Below are 25982 nucleotides of genomic sequence, written 5' to 3'. Positions count from 1 at the left end.
GGGAGTACCACAGTCCCTTTAAAATGTTGCAGGGGGAATCATTAGTTGTTAACACTTAGGAAGTATAAAGATGGATGCACCTGCTTGTGGAAGAGGATCTTGGACAGTGATGGCGAATCTTTTAGAGACAAATGCCCAAACTGAAAATGAAAATTGAAAGTTTATTCCAAAAGTCCAGCACTGCAATTAATCTTGAATACTGAAGATTTAGTTTAGAAAAAAATAACTCACACATTAACATCTTTTGCCTTAAGAGAAAGCAAATAGCACAAGGACTATAGGTTTGCTGTCACCAATCTAGGAGATATATCCCAACATCTACTACAAAGCTATGGTAGGATAGATATGTGTGTGTGTTTCTACATTCATTCTCTCTCTCTCTCTCTCTCTCTCTCTCTCTCTCTCTCTCTCTCTCTATTTCTCTCTCTCTCTCTCTCTCTCTCTCTCCCCCTCTGTTTTAGTCTCTTTTGATTGCATTCACAAATATGTGACAAAGAGACATTCATCATATGCATACACATATAAATAATGGAAGACAGGTGTGTACCTATTTATAGGTTTACTTTTTAAATACATAAAAAGAAATTCTCATCAAGAAAAATAAATGAATAGAAAGTATCACAAATGAAGGTTAATACAGCAGTATTAATATGAAGCAAAGTAGAAGTTAAGGCATAATATGTTGATAGAGCTAAAGATGAACATTACCTGACTATGAAACAAATGTTTCCTCAGGAAGATATAACAGTGATTCCACTCCATGCACCATAATACTTGGTCTAAAAGTGTAAAAATACAATTCCACAGGGATGCAAATACTACTGAACAGCTGCAAAGTTACAGTAAAAGATTTTAACATAACTCTTTGACAATGAGTAAATTTAACTATTAGAATACTATATGTACTATATATTCATTTTTAAGTGCATTTCTTTACAAAAATGATGACACTTGACATGAAAGAAAATATGAATAAATATTAAGGAAATTACACACATGCACATTTTTTGTTGCCCTAGTACAATTAAACCATGAATTAAAAATCAAAAGTAGAAAGATATATAGAATAATTACTTGGCAAAGTAATTATTTTTGGCAAAATTTTGGTATAGAATAAATCACAAGAAAAATCTACAAAATAGTTGTAGGTAAATGAAAATGAAAGTACATTAGATTGGTACTTATCTAGTACCGCTAATGTATTACTTAGAGGAAAAATTATAGGCATAAATTCTTTCATCTAATTAAGAGTAATATGTTCCAAAATCCACAACAAATATTGTGTAATGGTAAGAAGCTGCTCTAAGAGGAAAGGAGGAAAAGTAACTGAGATGGGGGAAGGAAAGGAAAAGGAAAAAGACATAAATTTGTGTATATATATATATATATATGTATATATATGATCACTAAAATGACAATATACTACTAATTGTGTACTACTAATTGACTGTATTACTAAAATGACTATACTACTACTGAGTAAGCATTTATTTTACAAAATAGAAATGCCTATACTACGAATTGTTACTGGAAAAGAATAGTACTCATTTGAGTAGATCTAATTTATGTGTTTATATCTGGTAATCTCAGCAGCCTTTCTGAAGGTAACAATATGCAATATCACAATCATTGTTAAATTTCTATCATCTTGTTTTGAAAACCAGTACTATTATTGTTTTGGGGGTGTTGTTTGTTTGTCTCTTTTGCTTTTTGTTTTTCTTTTCAGTCTTTTTTTCCCTTAAATAAATATAAATAAATAAATAAGAGTAAAATCAGATTCAGTGGTACACACCCATAATCCCAGCACTCTGGGTCAGTAAGGCACAGGGATAACATGTTATAGCCTGGCTTAGCTATTTGGCAATTAAGGAGGACACTCTATCAAAATTTTTTAAAAATATATGAAAATGATTGAGGATATAGTGCAAACAAAAACAATAGTAACTGAATACGCATTTATTTTACAAAGTAGAAAAATACAAAGTAAACCTAAGGAAAATAGGATTAACATTTTAAAGGTAAAATGAGGGATTAAAAATGTAAATAAATAATGGTATTGACACTAACAATTATTTCTTCACAAAACAAATAAAATGATTAAGAAAACCAACAAAATTTATAAAAATCCTTGAAAGATCTGCATAGTCTGCAAACAAAAACAAATGGCATACCATAGAGACTGACATACCGTACAGCAGAGAGTTAGGACTATTTTAAATGAATGATAAAACAAACATACCAACATAGTTGACAATTACATAATGAAATTATGATGGTTTATGTGTAGACGCTCCCCTGCAGCCTCACACAGTCATAAGTCGTGCTTTTTGGAAGTGTCTGGAACTAGAGTGTGTGATACTGAATTAGTGATGTGGAGATGGGACTGATTCATAGTGCAGTGCTAGGATTACAGGTGACCCATATGGGATGGAAATGTAAGGCACAGAAGATGAATGCGGTGGCTGCTCACTGCTTGCTACTTTACTGCTTTGATGCCTTCTGCCTTCCATGAACTATTTCTCATCTGTGATGCTCTTCTGCCTTGGAGCCAGGCAATTATGAACAGAAATCGCTGCAAGCTGTGAATCAACCAAATCTTTCCTCCTTTAATGTTAGATGTCGGGTATTTTACCTGAGCAGTGAGAAAAGTAACCAAAACACATATATTTAGAGAACTAAATTGCTAGAATTGGTATTAGAAGAAACAAAGTGTATGAATAAAAGGTCTCCCTCACTTCTGTTAAAGATCACTTTGCAAGTATACAATAAATCCCAATATTTCAGAGGCACTGTTTCTTTCCTAATGTTGAATGGAACAGACAAGATCTGTCTTACATAAGCTGGAGGGAATTGGGAGAATGAAGTGGCAGAAAGGCGAGCTCTATTCTCTTTTTTCCCAAAGCTTCTATAAATTTGATAAATTCTTAGAGACAGTAGAAAAAAAGGACAGTGTTGATAATCTCCATTAAGATTAAAGATACAAAATGCCAAATATCTTTCAGTGCTGTAAGAAAATTATACATTGTGACCAACTGAAGTCTACCTCGATAATGCAGATTCAGTACATAAACCTCTGTTAAGGAAATAGTTCATATTAATCAGTAGGGACAAATTCATATGATTATTTCAGCAGACAAGAAAAATATTAAGTAGGTTTCAAAATTCATAATCAACATTTTTGGCAAACTAGAATTCATCAAACCTTCCTTAACTTGTATGTACAAGGAAATAGCCTAGGCCTTGTTTACATGAGGAAAAGGTGCCAATTGGAGGACACAGACAAATCAGAGACCACCTGTTTGAATATCTTCAGGTGGAACCCAGGAACTGTATTTGTTTTCTCCTGGATATCTGGAGATAGCTTTATCCAAGACAGAACACATAGTACCTTTCAGTCTGTAAATTTATATTGAAACTTTGAAATCAAGACTACAAGTCCCTCTCTTGTCTTGCCTCTGTATATTCATTCTTGTCTTTGTTCTTTAATTTAAACTATAAAATTCCCATTAGCACTATTTATATTAACATTGCACTCATTGAAACAATATGACAAAGCACAGAAAGGCAAACGTAAAAATTGGTAAGAAATATAAGAAATTTCTTATTCATAAACATGTGGTCATCAATATTGCAAAGACAAAAATTACATTGTAGGCTTTAAGACTTTATGAAAACAAATTTTCCAGATATAAGTAAACAAAAATTACTATCACCAGTGTCAAGTAGAAAATGTAAGAAAATAAAAGATTATTTTAATATGGTAGCAAATATTATGTGGTATAAATAAAATTAAACAGAAGACATCTAAGACTTTTATTGATAAAATCAGATAATTCTTAAAGTATGTAAAAGATAGGCTGTATAGAGAGACATGCTATGTTCATGGTGGGGAACACTAGAAAATAAATCAGAAAGCAACCTATAGTATCAACGCAGTTTCAATCTAACTTCCATTTAAATTAATAAAATACTGCTTAAATTCATATGGAATAGTAGAAAGTCAGTTATAGTTCATTAATAGTTTTTAAAAATAATGGTGATAGAGGTTATATTCTCAGCAATGGCTAACAAGTATTAAAAGCTTACCAAGTACCAAATATTTGTCATGAGTGGTTCTCCAAAACTTAATCTTTATTACACCTATGCAAATATTATATCCCCTTTGTAGATGAAGATTCTGAGGGAAAGTGATTAAATATTTTTTAATGTTTACATAACTGGCTAATGAGTGAGCTAAATTCATATCTTGGCAATCTGACTCCAGGATTAGGTTTTTAACTACTATGTAAATATATTAAATTGCCCTTAAGAGAGCAAGATTTATTTTGAAGCCATACTGCATATGAAAATAGAATGTTGGAACTGAAGTAGTTATATAAATATGATAATGATACTGTTAATAATAACGGTAGATATGTCAATAGTTATACTGTCTGAAGATTCTACTCTAAGTACTTTGTATAGCAAATGAATTATCTGTCATCTATGTCTTCGACTGGTAAAATTAGCCACAGTAAAATTAAATATGTTGCTCAAAGTTAGTGTTAAAGCCAGCATTTAATCTCAAGAAATCTTTCAAGTTTTAAATCTTAACCATAGATTTCCCCAAAGCAACCATCTCACACATGAAAAATAATGAATATTATTTATACCTGGCCAAAGAAATGATTATTAAAAATAAATTTCAGAAGAACACTTAGGAAGATACTGTTAGATGTTCCAGAAATAAGTATATAGACTATAATAAGCAATTTAGGGAAAGAAAAGCAAGCTAAATAGGCTAATATATAAAAAGAGGTGCTTAACTGTCCTAGTAAACAGAAAATAAATGTTATTTTGACACAAGATCAAAAAAATTTAAAAGGTTGGTTATTACAAAGCAGGTGACATAGGAAGAGACAAGAAACCATTGTTTAGCGATGGCTACAGAGAGCATTTAACAATATCTAAAATGTGCATGGAATTTAAATTCATATATGTACATACATATGTGCTCCTGTGTATGAGAAAAAAATCACCCTATATATGGAGATATTTTCAGATATGTCATTGTGCTTTTGCTTAGAATAACCCAGATATCTTTAAACATGAGAATAAATTCTATATCCATAAAATAGGATGTTACCCAATTAATATTAAAAATAGTCAAGATAGCAAATATGCCTACTTGAGTTCACATAAGGGATTTTTTAAACTATACATATATTTGTACTTTGCTTTTGACATTAAGAGATTGGGACAAAGCCACTAAGAAAGGGCAGTTTACCTGAAGTTCCTTTTGTTAGAAATTTCCACTCCTTTCCATTCACATTTGACCAAGGTAGGGCCTTTGCAATACCAGTAATACAGTTACAGTTGAGCAATTGTCATTGTTTTGGCACTTGCAATCTCTCAAATTTATGGGCAGACAGTCATTCATGAGATTCCTTATAATTTCAATGTCTGTGGGATCTAAAGTGATGTCTGCAACCTCACTTGAAACTGGTAATTTGTGATTTTTTTTTTTTCCATCGAACTCTCTGGCTAGATGTACATCAATTTTATTCATCTTCGGAAAGAATCAGTTATTGCTTTCATTGATTTTGTCTTGTTCATTTTATTCATGTTTTTCTTTGTTATTCTTTTCTCATATTTCTTGGATTTAATTTGTTTTTCCTTTTCTAGCTTCTTAGTTGAAGATTTAGATTATTTATTTTGAGTCTTTCTTTCTTTAGTTGTTTCTTTGCTGTACATTTCTCAAGGAGCATTCTTTTTCTCCATCATGTAATTTGATAGATCACATCTTCATTTTCATGTAGCTCAAATTACGTTTTAATATCCTTTTTTTGTGTTGGTCAGCTTTCTCATTGTTAGAAAAAGTACCTGACACCAACAAGTAAAAGAAGATTGTTCGCTTATGCTTTTAAAGAATGAATTCCATAGTTAACTGGGTTCAAGGCAGGAACACTATGACAGAAGTGCATTGCAGGAAAAGCTTAGCTTATGGTGGCTAAAGAGAAGATCAGAACAGTAGCAGAGAGGAAGGGGACAGGGACCAGCCATAGTAATTTTATAATTTTATGATCTACCCAGACACATGAAGAAACATGGTTTATTAATCTTCTGAATGGATCCCAACCCAATCAAATTACAATCTGACTTTATCACCATACTATACCCATTGTCAATTTGACACCCAAACACATCTCCTTAAATTATTCTTTATTTCCAAATAAACACAAAACCATCATTCCACCTAATATGATACAAATATCCCACATACAACTGAAAAAGCAATACTGCCCTTACCAAATGCATAATACTTCCAGCATTGTTAAAAGTCCAAGCCCAAAGCAAACTCTTAGCTCTAAACCCCTAAAAATTAAAAAAAAATGAGCTAAATATTCTCAGGATACAATGGAACACAGTAAAAATATCTGTATTAATTAGCTTTTCCAGTGCTGAACCAGATACTTCCACCCCACACCACAATTTAAAGAAAGAGAGATTCATGTGGTTCGCTGTTTCAGAGGACTCAGTCCTTGGGAGGTTGGCTCAAGGGCAGGAACATCATGTCAGAAGGGTGTGATGGAATAAAAATGCCTAGTTCATGGTTACCAGGAAGCAGAACAGAGAAACAGTGGGAGAAAGTAAGGGGTCAAGGCACAGATAGAATATCAAGATCACACTTTCATAAACTACTCAGACATACCCAAAATGTGCATTACTAATCCCTCAGGCCAGTAGTTCCCAAAACTTTAGATAATATGGACTGGTTTCATGGAGGACAATTTTCCCACTGGGATGGGGAAGTGGTTCGGAGAAGGTTGAAACACATTATATTCATTGTGTGCTTTATTTATATTATTTTTACATTGTAACATATGATGAGATAATTATATAATTCATTATGATGGAGACTCAATGGGAACTTTTGATCTTATTTTGCTGAAACTACATGGAGGTGATTGGAAGCAGTGACACCCAAGAAGTTTAGTTGTCACTGACCATTCAAATGGCTTTGATATAGATCTGTAAGAAACTGGTTTATTATGATTGGTTGCAGTTGGTGCTCTGTGGTAATAATGTATTTGCAATTGGTCCTAAGGTGCTGACAGCAGTGCTTCAGCTCCCCTTCAGATTACCAGGCATTAGAGTCACGTAAGAAGAATGCAATCTAGAACTCTTGCATACAAATTCAAAGTGTAGAGACTATGAACCTATAAGAATCTAATGTTGCTACTGATCTTATAGGAGGCAGAGCTCAAGCAGTAAAGCAAATTAAGGGGAATGACTTTAAAGACTCAAGAAGCTTTTCCTCCAGGCTCAGCAGCCATACCCTTGGTGCATTCTAAAGCTAGCCAATTTCGCGACTAAATACATACAAATACATGCAGAGAAACATGTAAGACATGTGGGAACCACCTGGATGAGTCTCTTTGAACAAGAGCAATTACCTCCACTTTGGCTAAACCTGATCCTATCTCCACGTACTGATATGTACAGAGCTGACTAAGCCATTTCCTAGTTGAGGTGCTGATGTGTAATCTTTGAAGCTAGGCAACACTAGCTATGACCCCTTACTTTCTCCCACTGTTTCTCTGTTCTGCTTCTTGGTAACCATGAACTAGGCATTTTTATTCCATCACACCCTTCTGACATGATGTTCCTGCCCTTGAGCCAACCTCCCAAGGACTGAGTCCTCTGAAACAGCGAACCACATGAATCTCTCTTTCTTTAAATTGTGGTGTGGGGTGGAAGTATCTGGTTCAGCACTGGAAAAGCTAATTAATACAGATATTTTTACTGTGTTCCATTGTATCCTGAGAATATTTAGCTCATTTTTTTTTTTAATTTTTAGGGGTTTAGAGCTAAGAGTTTGCTTTGGGCTTGGACTTTTAACAATGCTGGAAGTATTATGCATTTGGTAAGGGCAGTATTGCTTTTTCAGTGACTGTTTCCCCACCCTCATGACTCCCATCAAAACATTGTTGAGCCAGAGCTGTCAACTGGGTTCAAGCCTAATGATAAGAGGCTATGACTTCCCAGAGCAGAAAAGTTTACATATTAGAGCTGAAGCAACCACCCCCTAAACATTAAACGCTTCCTCAGTTGTGCTATGCAGATTGCTCTTTTGTGCATATCCTTCTCTCTGCATATTGCAGAGGTGCTTTCAGGCCTCATAACAGCCCAGCTCATAGTATCCCCCACCCTGGGTCAAGTCCTTTTTTTTTTTTTTTTTTTTTTCTGATAACCCTTCATCTTGGCTGGACTTAGGACTCTCTTGGCACCTCATAACTATGAATATGTGTAAGTGTGTTTACTCTTGCTTTGTGTTGTACTGGAAGAGGTAATTGGAATTAACTTGCCAGAATTCCAATAACTTTTCCATTGGATTACAAATATAAACTTCCTGGACCATGATGATGATGGGAAAAGTATCACTATACAGACAGACAGAGATCACAGAAAGACATACACAGATGTGTGCAGATAATGGAAACCCTGCTCTGGTTGGGAGTGGCACCACCCCAAAGGCTTGTAGCCTGGGTGGAGTAAAGGGGAAAAGGAAGCTTGCCTCACTGCTGCTTCCTGGTGCTTGCTGCCTTCGGCCCCTCATAAAGAATTTCTCCTCTGTGATGGCCCTCTGCCACACTGCTTTGCCCTGGAGCTGGATGACTCTGAAATGAAATCTCTACAAGCTGTGAGCTGAAATCAACTTTCTTCTTTAACTTTTAGGTGATAGTATTTTGTCTCAGTAAATAAAACAATTTAAAGCATCTTTCTTCTCCATGTTCAAGTACTTAGTTATTTTTTTGTTTAAAGAGAAAAAAATAAAACAGGAAAAGGGTAGAAATATTAAATAATTTCAAAAAAAACAGTAAGAAATCACTAGTTGACAAATTACATATTATCCTCTTAGAAATAGTTGTTCAAGTTACAAAAGTAAATCATACAAAGTGGGTGTTCAAACAGTGAGACTGCAAACAGTTCAGTTCATGATCCAACTGAACTTAGTAATATGGTTTTATCAATTCTACACAATTAAACATACATGCAGTTATATACTTTAGAGCCTCAAGTTATATACTTTTAGGCCTCAAGATCATCCTGTTCTATAGCTGAGTAATATTCCATTGTATAAAAATACCACATCTTTTTCATCCACTCTTTGGTTGATGGGCATCTCAGTTGTTTCCAAGATTTAGCTACTACAAATTGTGCTGCTATGAACATGGGTGCACATATATCACTGTGATATGACATTCTTCAGTTTTTCTGGAAAAATATCCAGGAAGGAAATACCTGGATTCAATGGAACTTCCAATCCTAGTCTTCTGAGAAATCGCCATACTGATTTCTGTAGTGGCTGCACCAGTCTACACTCCAATCAACAGTGGAGCAGTGTTCCTTTTTCCCTGCAGCCTCACTAACATTTGGTATTAGATGATGTCTTGATGGCAGCTATTCTTTCCGGAGTGAGATGAAATCTCAATGCTGTTTTAATTTGTATTTTTTGAATGATCAGTGATAGTGAACATTTTCTTCATGAATTTATTTGCCATTTGTATATTTTCATCTGATAACTGTGTGTTCATCTCAGTTGCCCATTTTTGGAGAGGGTTTATGAATTTTGGGGGCTTGATGTTTTTCAATTCTTTATACATTCTGGATAAGTCCTTTTTCTGAGGGATTTCTGGCTAAAATTCGTTTCCATTCTGTGGTTTTCTTTTCACTTTGTTGGTGATTTCTTTTGAAGTGCAGAAACTTTTCAATAATTTGAGATCCCAGTTGTTGATTCTTTGAAGTGTTTCCCATTAAGTTCATGAATTCTCTGTCTATCTCTATGTCTCCAAGACCTCTACCTAACTTGTCTTCCAGTAGATTTAGCATTTCTGTTTTTAATATTTGAGTCTTTGATCCATTGAGACTTTAGTTTAGTGCATGGTGGTAGGTACAGATCTAGTTTCAGTCTGCGGCATGTGGAGAGCCAATTTTTTCCAGCACCATTTATTAAGGAGGCTATCCTTCCAGTGAACACGTTTAGCCCCTTTGTCAAATAGCAGGTGGCTGAGTGTCTTTTTAGTAGTGTTTGCATTTTCTAATCTGTTCCATTGATCCTGAGATCTGTTTCTTTGCCAGTACCATCCTAATTTTATCACTGTGGCTTTGTAGTATAGTTTCAAGTCAGGAATAAGATGCCTTCTGCCTTGCCTTTGTTGCCCAGAATTGCCTTTGCTATTCTAGGTTTCTTCTGTTTCCAAATGAATTTTAGGAGTGTTTTCTCTAGATTTGTGTGATATGTTAATGGTATTTTGACTGAGATTGTGTTAAATCTGTATAATACTTTTGGAAGTATGGCCATTTTCACAATATTGGTTCTTCCTAGCCAAGAGCAAGGAATATCCTTCCATTTTCTAATATCCTCTTTAATCTCCTTTTTTAGTATAGCATAATTTTCAGCATATAGGTCTTTTACATTCTTAGTTAGGTTGATTCCTAAATATTTAATTTTTTAAAATGCTATTGTGAAGGGCAATATTTCCGTAATTTCTCCACAGTGAGTTTTTTATTTGTGTATAGGAATGTTATTGATTTTTGAGCACTGACTTTGTATCCAGTTACACTGCTGAATTTATTTATTACCTCTTGTAGTCCTTTTAAAAATTTTATTTAAAGAAAAAAAAAAACAGAAAAAAGGTACAAGTAATACAGAATTTCAAAAAAATAAGCGGTAAGAAATCACTAGTTAATAGATTACATACTGTCATCTTATAAATAGTCATTCAGGTTACAAAATTAAAGCATGCAAAGTGGACATACAAACAGTGAGACTGCAAAGAGATGTGTTCAATGATCGAACAAAAACTTAATAATATGGTCATCTATCTTACACGCCTAAACACATTTGCAGTTGTATCCTTTAGAGCACTTTCTTTTCCTCTCTTTTTTACAATAACAGTTACACATTTTTGGTCTCATTACTCCCACAGTTCTTATTACTTTTTTTTGGAAGAGAATAAAACCAAATGTGACAAAACAAAGCAGTCAGTCTAAACAAAAGATGTTATCAACAATGGTTACCATAATGCCTCTTGCTACCTTAAAAAGAGTTGCCTGTATCATCAGATATAATAAAATTGAACAAAACAGTACAGAACAAAACCAATAAAACCTAAACATTGGAGACATTACAGGACTTCAAAAGAAGATAATAGTCAAACCAGAATGGACATCATAGTGAATCTTATTGCCTTCAAAGTAGTTGCCTATACCTTCAAACTTGATACTATCAAACAGAAAAGAATAGAGTAAAATCAGTTAAAACAAGATGGTTTAAAATCAAGGGCTTTAAATCAAGTTAGGAAATCAAAAAAGTTACTATAATATATCCTGATAATTTTTAAATTTTTTTCCCTTAATTAAAAAAATAATAAAAAATAAATAAATTTTTAAAAAGGGGATATTGAGATAAAAGAGGACGTAACAATACAGGTCAGAACAACAATTTAAGCAACATAGTGTTTCACCACAAGATAACCCAACTAAATAGTAGTTACCATAGTATCTCTTTCCTTGAAATATTTGAGTATAACTTCATATATCCTTAGCATCAAACATATCAAGACAGTGTGAAACCATTCAAGAGGATGAAAGTATTACAGAGTATTTAGAACCAGCTAACAGAAAATGAACAATGGTATCTATGTTATCTCTTTGCCTATAAAAATTTTGTGTATACTATCACATATAATAAAATCCAATAAGTTAAAACATGATAAGACAGATGGAGACAGAAGAACAAAAGCTTGATGGGACTTCAATACAAGATGATATTAAATCAACACTAGCTATTATGATGTCTTGTTTTCTTCAAAATAGCTGTTCATATGATCACAGACAATAAAATCAAACAACCCAGAATGAAACCATTGCAATTAATAAATGAAAATATGATAAGGTGTCAAAGCAATATAATGGGGAATCATGGCTACCACATACTTTTATGTATTGTTATCATTTCTTACACTACAGAAACTATTCGGTATTTACACATGAGTTTGATTTATTTCACTTATGAGTATGGTCTCAAGCTGTGCCCATTTATTTATACATATCTCAGTGTGATCATTCTTTAGAGCTGAGTAGTACTACTTTGCATAAAAATACCACATCTTTTTTATCCACTTCTCAGTTGAGGGACACTTAGATTCTTTCCAAGATCTGGCTATTACAAATTGTGCTGCTATAAACATGGGTGCACATATATCACTGTGATATGATGCTTTCAGTTCTTCTGGGAATATGCCTAGGAGTGGAATAGCTGAAATAAATGGAAATTCCCATCCCAGCTTTTTGAGAAATCTCCAGACCGACCTCCACAATGGTTGCACCAGTCTACACTCCCACCAACCGTGCAGGAGAGTTTCTTTTTCCCCACAGCCTCTCCAGCCTTTGTTGTTGGTGGTTTTCTGGATCCTGGCCATTCTTTCAGGAATGAGATGGAATCTCAGTGTGGTTTTAATTTGTATTTCTCTAAGGAGTAATGATGATGAACATTTTAAAATGTATTTACTTGCCATTTGTATTTCTTCATCTGAGAATTGTGTACTCAGATGCCCATTTTTGGATTGGATCTTTGAATTTTGGGGATCTGATTTTTTTTTTTAATTCTTCATATGTTTTAGACAGAAGTCCTTTGTCTGAAGGACAGTTCACTAAGATTTTTTCTCAGTTTGTGGGTTTTCTTTTCACTATGCTGGAGATTTCTTTTGACATGCAGAAACTTTTTAATAAGAGATGATCCCAGTTATTGATTCTGGGAAGTATTTCCCATGCAGTTTGAGTCCTGTTCATGAATTCTCTACCTACCCCTATGTCTTCAGGTTTTTACCCAATTTGTCTTCCAGTAGATTTTGTGTTTCTGTTTTAATATTCAGATCCAAAGATCTGAATCCATTTAGATTTTAATTTAGTACTTGGTTATAGGCATGGTCTAGGTTTAGTTTTCAGCGTATGGAGAGCCAGTTTTTCCAACATCGTTTATTAAAGAGACTGTTGTTCTTCCAGTGAACCTGTTTGGCCCCTTTATCAAATGTAAGGTGGTTGAGTGTGTTTTTAGTTGTGGTTGTATCTTCTAATCTATTCCATTGATCTTAAGCTCTGTTTTGATTCCAGTACCATGTTGATTTTACTACAGTTGCATTGTAGTAAAACGTCAAGTCAGGGATTGTGATGCCGCCTGCCTTGCCTTTGATGCTTAGAACTGTCTTTGCTATTCTAGGTCTCTTCTCACTCCAGATGAATTTTAGGAGTAATTTCTCTAGATCTATAAGGTATGTTGATGGTATGTTTATTGGGATTGCATTGATTCTATATAAAAGTTTTGGGAGAATGGCCATTTTTACAATATTTACTCTTCCTATCTATGAGCAAGGGATGTGTTTCCATTTTCTGAGATCCTCTTCATTTTCTTTTTTTCAATGTATTATAATTTCCCTGTATAGGTCTTTCACTTCTTTCATGAGAGTAACTCTTAAATATTTCATTTTTTTTGGTTGCTGGTGTGAAGGGTGTGGTTTCTCTTATTTTTCTGTCAGTGATTTTGTTGTTATTGTATAGGAATGCTACTGATTTTTGAGTATTGATTTTGTATCCAGCTACATTGCTGAATTTATTTATTATATCCTAAGAGTCTTTCAATGGAGTTTTGGGGGTCTTCTATGTAGAGTATCATGTTTCTGCAAATAATGATTTTTAACTTCTTCTTTTCCTATCTTTACCCCTTTTATTCTCTCTCTTGTCTAACTGACCTGGCTAGTTTTTCTAATCCTATATTAAATAGGAGCAATGATAAGGGACATCCTTGTCTTGTGCCTGATTTTAAAGTAAAGGCCTTCAATTTTTGGCCAATTTAGTACGATCCGTGCTGTTGGTTTGTCATAGAAGGCCTTTATTATATTGAGGTAAAGACCATATATTCCAAATCTGTGAGGTTCTTATCATAAATGAATGTTGGACTTTATCAAAAGCTTTTTCTGTATCTATATAAATGATCGTGTGATTCTTACTTTTTGGGTTTTTTTGATATGATGGATTACATTTGTTGATTTATGTATGTTGAACCATCCCTGCATGCCTGGGATGAATCCCACTTGGTCATGTTGTATAATCTTCTTGATGATTTGCTGCATCTTATTTGCCAATATTTTATTGAGGATTTTTGCATCTGTATTTATTAGGGAGTTTGGTCTGTAGTTCTCTTTTTTAGTTGGGTCCTTCTCAGGTTTTGGTACTAGAGTAATATTTGCTTCCAGGAAAGAGTTAGGAAGGATTGCTTCCCTTTCAATTTCATTGAAGAGTTTGAGGAGTGTCGGCATTAAGTCTTCTTTGTACTTCTTGTAGAATTCTTCAGTGAATCTGTCTGAGCCTGGGCTCTTCTTTGTAGGTAAGGACTTAATTACATTTTCAATTTCATTAATAGAAATTGGGTTATTCAGCAGTTTTACATCTTCTTTTCCTAGATTTGGTACTTCATATGTTTCTAGGAATCTGTCTATTTCTTCTGTGTTAACAAACCTATGAGAGTAGAGTTTTTCAAAATAGGAGTTGATGATCTTCTGTATTTCTACAGAGTCTGTAGTGATTTCACCTTTTTCATTCCTTATTGCATGAATTTGAGCTTTTTCTTCTCTTTTTAAATAAGGTTGGCTAGGGGCTTATCAATTTTATTTATTCTTTCAAAGAACCAACTCTTTGATTCATTGATTGTTTGGATTGTTTTCTTAGTCTCTATTGCATTGATTTCTGCTCTGATTTTTATAATTTCCTCTCCTTTTTTGGCTTTCAGCTTGACTTTCTCTTCTTTTTCTAGATATTTGAGGTGTAGCATCAGGTTATTTATTTGTATTCATTCTGTTTTCCTCATGTGGGAACTCAGTGCAATAAATTTTCCTCTGAGGACAGCTTTCATTGCATCTCACAGATTCCAGTAAGTTGTATTTGTATTTTCGTTTGTTTGTAGGTATTAATTTCTTCTTTAATTTCCCCTATGACCCACTGATTACTCAAGAGTGTGTTACTCAGTTTCCATGTGTTTGTGGGATTTTTGCAGTATCTTTTATCATTAATTTCTAATTTCATAGTGCTATGGTCCAGTAACATGCAAGGGATAATTTCAACTCTTTTGCATTTGTTTAAATATGTTCTGTGAACTAATATATGGTCTGTATTAGAGAAATACCCATGTACTGTTGAGACGAACATTTATCCTGATTTTTTTGGATGGAACACTCTGTATATGTCTATCAAGTCCGTTTGTTCACAGGTGTGATTCAGTTCTTTCATTTCTTTGTTGATTTTCTGTTTGGTTGATCTGTCCCTTGGTGTCAATGGTGTGTTAAGGTCTCTTGTGATAATTGTGTTACTGATAATTTGGTTTTTCATTTCTGTTAACACTTGTTTTATATAACTGGCTGCTATGGAACATTTCAGATTTTTATGTCTTCCTCTTGAAGTTTTCCCCTAACCAGTATGTAATGATCTTCTGTATCCCTTCTGATCATTATTGGTTTGAAGTTCATATTGTCTGCAAACAGAATAGCTACCTTGCTTTTTTTTTTTTTTTTTTTTTTGGTTCCTGTTGCATGAAATATTGTTTTCCATCCTTTGACTTTCAGTCTGTGAGTATACTTTTGGGTTAGATGGGTTTCTTGTAGACAGCATATGGTTGGATTTTGTTTCTTGATCCATTCTGCTAGTCTGTTTCTTTTAATTGGTGCATTGAGACTATACATTAAAAGTTATAACTGTTATATGTTGGTTTATTGTTGAAATGTTATCTTTCTGCTGTTGCATCTTTATCTTTCTGTTCTGTTTAATTCTCTGCTTTGCTTAGTGGTTTTTTCCTAAGTATATGTAAACTGTCTTTCAGTATTCTTTGCAGGGTTGGCTTGGTGATCATGAAGTTCTTCAGGTGTTCTTTGTCATGGAAGTATCTTAACTCTCCATTGATTTTGAAGGACAGTTTTTCGGGGTGCATCAGTCTAGGTTGGAAATCATTTTCCTTTAGGATCTAAAATACTTTACTCCATGCTCTTCTTGACTTTATTGTTTGTGCTGAGAAGTCTGATGTGATTCTGATAGGTTTTCCTTCATAGGTGATCTGTCTTTTCTTTCAGACAGCTTTTAATATTCTATTCTTTTGTTGGATTTCTGGGATGGTGATTATTATATGTCTGGGTGTATTTTTATTTTGGCTATGGCTATTTGGAGTTCTATATGCTTCATTGATCCTGATATCAGTTTCCAATCTCATGTTTGGGAAATTTTCAGCTTTTACTTCTCTAAATATCCTCTTGACATCCTTTATGTTGTCCCTTCTTTTCCATTTATCCCTATCAATCTTATGTTGTTGTTCATTGCTCATCTTGCAGCTGTTGAATTGTTATTTCCTGATTTCTTGTTATTTTTAAAAGATCTTTCTTTTCCTGGTCTCTAGCTGCAATCTTGTCTTCAAGGTCTGAAATTCTATCTTCACTTTAGTTGAGGGTGGTTTTTACAACTTTCAGTGGAATTTTTGATTTCCTGTATATCTCTTTGCATCTGCTTTATATATTCTATTTGTTTCTTATATTGTTCTTCCAGGGATTCTACCTTTTTGTTTAGTTCCTCCATTTTTTAACTGTGTCTTCTTTAGATATGTTCAGCATCTTTTTCATTTCTTTTATCATTTCTTCTTTACCTGGGAGATTATTTCTAGTTTGAATTCCTTTAATGCTTCCCAGAGTTGCTTCTTTATTTCAGTTGCTATTATGATACTTCAGGTGTATGGCATATATTTTCTCCTATGTACATAGCTTCTAAGGTTTCTTGGGATGGGATGGACATTTGAGATTGTAATTTGGCCTTTTGTTTTGTCATTTTCCTATATTTCTGTATTTCAAGTGTTATTCCAAGGCTTCCCAGGGCCTGTTGGATATTCTCTTCTATGCCCCCAGCTCCTGGGACTCTGGCTGCCCGGTTTCCTGGATTGAGAGAGGGTCACTCGCAGTGGCACAGGCCAAAGGCTCAAGACCCGCTGAGCTGGTCCAGTGCAACAGGAAGCTGCGAAGTTCCCTGTCTGGGACGGAGCAAGGATCCCAAACTAGCTAGGCTCAGGTGATGGTGTGGATACACTCACTCCAGGCCACCGAGCCTCTGGAACAAATGATGCTGGCAGGTACAGAGCTCCAGTCTGCCAAGCTTCACAGGGAGTGGCAAGACATGTCCCTCTAAATAGTCTTTTAATGAAGTTTTTTGGCGGGGTCTTTTATATAGAGTATCACATCATCTGCAAATAGTGATAATTTAACTTCTTCTTTTCCTATTTTTATTCCTTTTCTTTCTCTTGTCTGAGTGCCCTGGCTAGTGTTTCCAGAACTATATTGCACAGGAGTGGTGATAGTGGATATCCTTGTCTTGCTCCTGATTTTAAAATGAAAGTTTTCAGTTTTTGTCCATTTAGTATAATGTTGGCTGTTGGTTTGTCACACATGGCCTTTATAAGATTGAGGTAGACACCATGTACTCCGAGTTTCTGAAAGGGTTTTTATCATGAAGATGTGTTGGACTTTATTGAAAGCTTTTCTATGTGGTTTTTGTTTTTGGCTCTGTTGATGTGGTGTATTACATTTATTGATTTGCATATGGTAAACAATCCCTGCATTCCTGGAATGAATCCCACTTGGTCATGATGTATAATCTTCTTGATGATTTGTTGCATTCTATTTGTCAGTATTTTATTTGGAATCTTTGCATCAATGTTAATTAATGAGATTGGTCTATAGTTCTTCTTTTTGGCTGGTTCTTTCTCAAATTTTGATATGAAAGTGATGCTTGCCTCCAGGAATAATTTGGGGAGAATTGCTTCCTTTTCAATTTCATTGAAGAGTTTAAGGAGTATTGACATCAAATCTTCTCCAAATTTCGTGTAGAATTCTTCTGTGAATTCATCAGGACCTGGACTTTTCTTTGTTGGTAATTTTTTAAATTACAATTTCAATTTCAATTTCAGTAGCTGATATTGGGTTATTCAAAATTGCTATATCTTCTTGGTTTAGCTTTGGTAGTTCATATGTATCTAGAAATCTGTCCATTTCCTCTATGTTTTCCACTCTATATGAGTAGAGATTTTCAAAATAGGTATTCATTATCTTTTGAATTTGCATAGGATCTGTAGTAATTTCCCCCTTTTCAGTCCTTATTATTTGAGTTTTTTCTTTCTTTTTCTTTATGAAGTTGGCTGGAAGTTTTTCAATTTTGTTTATTCTCTCAAAAAACCAGCTTTTTGATTCATTAATTCTTTGTTTTTTTTTTTTGTTGTTGTTGTTTGTTTGTTTCAATTGCATTGATTTCTGCTCTAATCTTTGCAGTTTCTTCTCTTCTATAAGCTTTGGGTTTAACTTGCTCTCTTTTTCTAGAAGCTTGAGATAAAGCATTATTTTGTTTAATTGTGCTTGTTCTGTTTTCTTGATATGACAGTTTATTGCTATATCTTTTCCTCTTAAGACCGCTTTCATTGCATCCCAAAGATTATGGTATGTTGTTTCCACATTTTCATTTAATTGTAAATATTGCTTTATTTCTTCTTTAATTTCATCTGTAGCCCACTGGTTGTTCAAAATAACTGGTTGTTATTTAATTTCCATGTATTTATGCAGGTTTTGCAATTTTTTTGCCTTTAATTTCCAATTTCAGTGTGCTATGGTCAGATAGCATGGATAGGATAATTCCAGTACCTTTGCAGTTACTTAATGTTTTATGGGATAATATATGATGTATTTTGGAGAATATCCCATGCACAGCTGAGAAAAATGTGTATTCTGATGTGGTTGGGTGGAACATTCTGTGAACATCTACTAAGTCCAATTGCTCACAGGTATGATTCAGTTGTATTATTTCTTTGATGACTTTTTGCTTAGTTGATTTATTTCTTTGTGACAATAGGCTGTTAAGGTTCCCTGTTATAATATTGTTGTATTTTTTTCCATGACTATTAGTATCTGTCTTACATAGTTGGGTGCTCCTGTTTTTGATGCATACATAATTGGTAGTTCTTCCTCTTGAATTTTTCCACTAACAAGTATGTAGTGACCTTCTTTATCTCTTTTAATCATTTTAGGTTTGAAATTGGCATTGTCTGCAAATATAAAAGTTACCCCTGCTTTTTTTCTGGGTTCCTGTTTCATGGAATAGGAAGTATCCATCCTTTGACTTTTAATCTATGAATTTCCTTTTGGGTCAAATGTGTTTCTTTTATACAGCATACTGTGGGATCATGTTTCTTGATCCATTCTGTCAACCTATTTCTTTTGATAGGTGAATTGAGGCCATTTATATTTATGGAAATAATTGAAATGTACTGGCTCGACTTTGCCATGTTATGTTCCAGTTGTTGGCGTTCTGCTTTTCCTCCTTGTTTAATTACTTATCTGACCTGGTGGTTTCTTTCTGTTGTTGTTCTGGGGGTTGTGGTCTTTTTTTTTTTTTTATCTCTATCTAGTATGTCTTTCAATAATCTTTCTAGGGTTGTTTTGGTGAACATGAATTTTCTGCAGTTGTTATTTGTCATGGAAGTATCTTGTTTCTCTATTAAATTTGAATGAAAGTTTTTCTGAGTGCATCAGTCTGGGTTGAAAGTTGTTTCCTTTTAAGGCTTGAAATACCTCATTCCAAGGTCATCTTGAGTTGAGTTAAGGGTGCTGAAAAATCTGGTGTGATTCTAATGGGTTTTCCTTGATAGATGAGTTGTGTCTTTTCTCTAACAGCTTTTAGAATTCTGGTTTTTTTGCTACATGTCTGTGTCCTTAATTATTATATGTCTGGGTGTAGATTTATGTTTGTTGTCACTGCTTGGCATTCTATGTGCCTCACTTATCTGCATATCAGATTTTTCCCACATGTTTGGGAAATTTTCTTCTATTATTTCTGTAAATATTTTGGTTATGTCATTTGCATTGACTCTTGCATTTTCACTAAGGCCTATTAATCTTATATTTTTTTTTTCTCTTGACATCATCTTGAAGCTGCTGGATTTCCACTTCATGCTGCTTTGTTATTTTTAAAAGTTCTATCTTTTCATGATCACTAATTATGATCCTGTCCTCAAGGATCCTCAGCTTCATTTAAATGGTTTTTCCAGCTTTGAGTAGAATCTTTTGTTTCTTGGATGTCTCTTTGAGTTTGTTTCATGCATTCTGCATGTTTTCTATATTGCTCATTCAAGGTTTTAATCAGTTTCCCATGCTCCTATACATTTTTCTCTATTTCTTCTTTAGCTCTGCTCAGCAACTCCTTTACTAAGGGTGTTATTTCTATCTTTACATCAGAGATTACTTCTAATTTGATTTCCTCTATAGCCTCATGGAGTTGCTTTTTTATTTCACTTTCTATCTTCTCAGACGTTTCCAGTGTGTTACTTTTTAATTCTTCTATTTCAGTGTCTCCTGTACTTGCTCCTGGTGGACTAGATGTTTGAGATTGCATTTTGCTTTTTCATTTTGCCATTTTCCCCTTTTGAGTTAATATTTGGTTCTTCAATCCCACTAGTTTCAACTGTTGGTAATGTGTATCTTGGGGTCTTAATGTAAGGTTGATGTTTGTCCAATTGCTGGGTCCCACAATTAATAAGTGGGTCAGTTATTTGACTTCCCACTGCAGTGCCTGTAGGGTGAGTTCTATATTCTTCCTGGGCTGTTAAGCCACATTGACTGGAGCCTGCTGGAGATCTTCCGTTTTGACGAGAGTCACTTAATCTCCCCTCAAGCTAGTACGGTTAATCGGCTGAAGTCCAAGGTTCTGGGAGAAGGAGTGGGTGCTCTGGTTGGAGTTCCCTGGTCCCACAAGGTCACCTCAGGAAATGGTGGGAGTCACAGAAGGGGCTCGGCTCTAGGCCATCCTGGAATGCACCTCTGGCTGGAGTTTCCTGGGTGCCACAAGGTGGTCTGTGGAGAAGACAGAGTCGCAGAAGAGGCCTGCATCTAGGCTGACCCTGTGAGCACCCCTGGCTGGAGTTCCTTAGTTTCTTTTAAAAGCACTAATCTCTTTGGTAACTACATCACTATTCATCATGACTTACATGGTTCAAAATTTAAGGTTCTACATATACTTTGCTCTGATTTGTACTCCTAATTTTCACTATAAATCTAGCTAAAAACAGCCATCTGTAACCATGCTATCATCAAATTCTCCCTGACAGATGAATTAGTGCTCCATTTTGAATTCAGCCTTCTGGAAAATCTTAGGACATGTGCAAAATTTGAACTTTTTTTCCCAGAATGCAATATGCATAGTCTGTAGTCCAATACCCAAGAGTTCTGATTACCAAATGAAACATCAACAGCAAGTCTAGCTTTTACTTTCTGCATTCTTATAAGAACTGAACTCTTCTAAATTCCAACAAGTATTAACCATTAGACTTCTTACAATAGTTTAAGCTTTATGTAGCCTGCTTCTGAAAACTTTTCTAAATTTCCCCTATAAACCAATTCCAAAGCCTTCTGAATTACATGGTTAAGTATAGTCACATCAATGGCACTACCCTGATATCAATTTTCTGTGTTGGTCTGCTTTCCTATTGCTGGGAAAAATATCCAAAACTGGAGCTTACATTGCTATCAGTTTTAACAGATTCAGTCATTGCTCAGCCGACTTCAAAGCAGAAACATCATGGCAGAGGGCCTGGGAGGACACAGGTACTTGGTTTGTGGTGTTCCAAACCACAACAAAGGAACAGTGCTAAAAAGGAGGACACAGACCAGATATAGTAACCAAGATCATGCCTCCATCACTAACCTGGTGTGCTTTACCTACCTCCTGAGTGGCTCTCAAGCCTTATCAAGCCTCTTGACTGCCTCACCTTTTGATTTCTTTTTAATGTCTGGATTATCTAAAAGTTTAGTTTCCAAGTATTTGGGCATTTTCCATTTTCTTCACTTTGAAGGCTGAGTTTGTTAATTTTAATTATCCATTCATATTCTTCATGTACTTCTATGATCATCACTTACATCTCATAGAACTCAGATGAAGAGATATATCACTGTTCATTTAGATGTTTTCCATCCTAAACTATACATTATGTTAGAAATGACTAATCTTACTTCATAGGTCATGTTCTTTTTTACTATTGATTATTTTATGTTGTTTGATTTTAGTATTACAATGTAATCTCTGGGAATAGAATTTTTGTTTTGTTTTTCAGTTTTCTTCTGTTCCTTGAATAGAAGTTTTGTGTCTTACAATGTAAAATTATTTTTCATTCATATTTCTTTCTACCCTGTTACATTTTTGCAAAACATGCAATGATTTTAATTAATTCATTCATATTATTTAAAAGGTAAGCTAAAATCTTAGAGTGAGCTGTGTGTACCTCATTATGGTCAAATACTTAGTTGTGACTGATAGGCTTTGCATTAATCTATGATTGGTCGGAGTACTTGTCATTAAGCAGAGAGCATTTTAAATATTTTGCATCAAAACCCAAGATATCTGATCTATCTGCTCTATTCAGCCCAACCTGCAGGACTCTATTCATCTTTTTAGGTATTATTATTCAGTTCATTCCTGGTTGTTTGATAATAAATACTGACTGATTAATTATGAGTCTGTGTATCAGGGTATACTACATTTTTAAATTAGCTTGTCTTACCTTTCTTCACACTTGCTGCATGTCAAATCACTAAATCCTGAGCTTCTCAATGGCTCTATTGATGAGACTGGTTTCCTTCTTGGTCGCAACTACCTTTCTCTTTATTTGCACCAAAATTTTCCTTCTCTTTTTCCTCCATGAAGTGAGCTCAGTTTTCATTGCTTCCACTTTGTTAGTAATGTTCAAAACTGATTTGTCCAAAATGCTGTAAGTATTTGTTGCTTTGTAGTAGATACTGATCAATAGTACCAAGATTACTTATTGATCTAAATGCTCTGTATATTATTGATTTGTGGTAAAGGATAATCAAACAAAATGACAAATGAATTACTTGAGTATTAAAATTCTGAAATGAGTGTAGAAATACACAGAATGCTGTTATTTTGGGAGTTTCTGTGGACCCAAAAGATAGAGTTGCTATTCAAAGGATTCTACATACCACTTTGACATCTGTAATCAGGTATGAACTATTTATGAAGTTATCTAGCAAAGGAAATTGTACACATATTTTCTTGTATGTTATCTGAGGTGATGAAGTTCTTCAAGATTCCTGGAAAAATATTTGGGGAGGAGAAATACCAGTTCCAAAATATTTTCTCCTTTGGGGGCAGTGGAGTTGGCATGGAACACAGAACACTCTAATCGGACCTATTAAAAGGTCTAACTGAACCTCTAAGTCTTTGTAAAACTCTCCTGAATGAGAAACAGTTGAGAAAAATAAAACCTACATCTTGTGCTGTTATCTTTTTTTAGCCAGGAAAAGGAAAGAGGAATTGTGAAGTGAGGATGGAGAGAAACTTATGAAGAATCATAAAGGAAAGAGGGACATTTGTACATCTGACACCAATTTCATTGTGAACCATAGCATCTTAGAAATGTAAGGAGTAGAGTTTATCTTCTTCAGCTTCTTTCCCATGATGGGAATACCCCTTCAGGTTCTCTGTCTTATGGTCATGCAGCCTTTGCTTAAATAGTTTAAATATCTGCACTGACAGCTTATTTGTAGTTTGGTATTTAAATTTCAATGTTTTCTAATAATTAGACACTAAAGGAGCAAACAGTGTTACTTATAGTTACTGATCTTTTAGAAAAGCATAAATAATGATGCTGCTTCACTGATTTTTTAAAATAGTCTTTTATATTTTCTTTTAAAATTTCTTGTCATCTTCGGTTAAAATTTTGAGTTTCTTCAGCCACTATCTAAACTTTTGGCATTCGGAGTGACTTACTTAATTCTAAATGTCTTTTTAAAAACTGAATTGTAGTAGACATATAATTGTATACCATCATAATGGTGCAGTTCCATAGATTACTGCTGCTCTCCCATAAAAGAGCCACTTGTGTACAACTCAGAATGATAGAAAAACAAAATAAAACAATCATCAGTATGTTATAATTTGGATCAAGACACTTCCCAAAAGGCCTCATGTCCTCAGAGGTAGCCTTTAGAAGGTGACTGAATAATGGGAGTGATATAGCTGACCTTGGTGTTATGTGGTAGGGTCTGGTCAAAAGAGGTGAGTCAATATGGTAATGACCTGAGAGGATATACTTACCTTCCGGCTCCTCGGTTAACTCTCTGTTTTTTTCACTACTGTGATTTACACAAATTTTCCTCTAATATGCCCACTTGCCCTGACATTTTCTGCCTTGTGGTCACCCAACTATGGTCTAAAACTTGTACCTAAATAAGCCTTTCCTTTTTTTAAGTTGTAGGTGCACATATTTTTTCTCTGTGATGAGGAAAGATGCTAAGACAGATTTTGATGCTAAGAGTGGAGTCACTGACGTGACTAACACCATGTGATTTGGAAGCCTTTTGAATCGATTTGCAATTTGGGAAGGCCTGGAGATGTCTGCTACAGAAGTCTTAGGCTTAGAATGCTCTAAGCTAGTTTTGATGTGAGATTCTTGTCAGAGCTCAGAAGACCAAAGTACCAATAGAAATGTATATGGTAAAAGCCAAGCTCATGAGGTTTCAGTTGAGAAGAAAGACTCCATTGGCAGCTAGACTTGAGACAATATGTTTTATACTTTGGCAGAAAATTTACATCTTTCTTATGTCCTAAAACTTTGAGAGAGATTGAGATTAAAGGCAATAGATTAAATAATGTGTTGAAGAAAATTTCAAGGCCATTTATTCTAAAAATTGGGAACAAAAACCCATTTAAAAAGTTTTTTTTTTTTTAAAGGAAGTACCCACAGGTTGAAGCAGATGAGAGAGCTTGTTTGCTAAAAAGGACTAACTTAAAAAGAGGCTAAGTACTTTGAAGGGCATTAGAAAAGAAGACCATGTCAGTCTTGGGCTCAATTGTGCAATATTAAAACTTTACTCTGAGAAGATGGTCTTAGGAAACTATGCTCAAAAAGGGTCACCCAGGAAATTGATTCTTTGGGAACTGCTTCACAATACCCAGGCATCCAGATACTTGGAGTCCTCTCTCCACCTAAGACACAAAAGGACCTGGCTACTGTTTGAGGTGACAAAAGACATTTGAATCACTCACATTGTGTTGGTTTTATGGGCATGGAGAGTGCAAGCATCATAGGAGTCATAGAGGTTCCTACCTAGATTTCAGAAGAAGGTCTAGGAAGTGGCCAATATGCTAAGCTGTGTGAGTGAAGTTGAAAGTGCAGTGGAGACACCAGGATATTTGAGAAACCAGGGATATGAATTGCCTGGTGAAAGTAGCAAGCATTCAGAACAGTCACCCCAAGAGAGAGGACAGGAAAACTGTGACTGGACATGCTGTAAGGATACGGGTGTTCAAGTCCTTTACATCTCACTTCCCCAAGTGCTGGACACAAAAATTCAGAATTTAATGTTTGCCATTTTGGGTTGCATATTACTTTGGTTCCATTCCTTTTTTTTGTCCCTCTGTTCTTCTCTTTTGGAATGGGAATATTAGCACTGTTCTATTGTATGTTAGAAGTGGTTAGGTTTCTGTTTGAATTCTGTCTTAATTACTTTTCTCTTGTCACTGGGACAAAATACCTGACACCCAAAGTTAAAGGAGGAAAAGGTTTATTTAGCTTACAGTTTATAGAGGTTTCAGTCCATAATTGGTTGTCTCTTATGGCAGCGTGGCATGCTAGACAGGCATTGCAGAGGAAAAACAGTTCACAGAGGACATAAGTAGCAAAGCATCAAGGGATGACCACAGATATTTCCAGCCCTTATATTTTACCCAAACTTCCGCAGGGTGATTGTAACTCACACCCTTAATCTTAGAGGCCTTGATCTTATTATTGCACCAGGAATCATTTCCAGCACCACACACTCTAATCCAACCACCTTTGAAACAGCCCCCATCTA

The 25982-nt window shown here is 34.8% G+C and overlaps 1 protein-coding gene across 4 annotated transcripts in view; it reads left to right on the top strand.

Annotated features, from left to right (window-relative positions):
• Cfap299 (cilia and flagella associated protein 299) overlaps nt 1–25982 on the top strand; it is a 635152-nt gene that overhangs the window by 238748 nt on the left and 370422 nt on the right. The gene's annotated exons all lie outside the window — the stretch shown is intronic.

The sequence above is a fragment of the Cavia porcellus genome, unplaced genomic scaffold (assembly GCF_034190915.1).
Source record: "Cavia porcellus strain 051 isolate PalLab524CR breed Dunkin Hartley unplaced genomic scaffold, mCavPor4.1 scaffold_4, whole genome shotgun sequence".
Classification (NCBI taxonomy): Eukaryota; Metazoa; Chordata; class Mammalia; order Rodentia; family Caviidae; genus Cavia; species Cavia porcellus.
Note: the sequence above shows the minus strand (reverse complement) of the source record. Positions and strands in the feature narration are given on the sequence as shown.